Source organism: Aptenodytes forsteri, unplaced genomic scaffold (genome assembly GCF_000699145.1).
Source record: "Aptenodytes forsteri isolate BGI_AS27 unplaced genomic scaffold, ASM69914v1 Scaffold162, whole genome shotgun sequence".
Classification (NCBI taxonomy): Eukaryota; Metazoa; Chordata; class Aves; order Sphenisciformes; family Spheniscidae; genus Aptenodytes; species Aptenodytes forsteri.
In genome coordinates, this window is record NW_008795132.1 from 101,018 (window position 1) to 101,354 (window position 337).

Below are 337 nucleotides of genomic sequence, written 5' to 3' on the forward strand. Positions count from 1 at the left end.
CCGTGTGGGCACCCCTACACGTGTACGTACACCCTCCCCTCTGGGGGGCCCACCCCCCCCCAATTTATGTGTGTGCACCCCCTTGCACACGTGCACCCCTCTTCACACACGTGTGTGCCCCCTTGCACACGTGGGCACCCCCTTGCGTGCATGGGCACCCCCCTTGCACATGTGTGTGTGGCCCCATGCGTGTGTGCGCCCCCAGCACGTACGTGCACCCCCTTGCACCTGGATGCACCCTTGCACACACGTGCACCCCCTTGCACACACGTGTGTATCCCCTTGCACCCCCGGGGCGCAGCCCTACACCTGTGGGCACCCCTTGCACGCCCGGTCA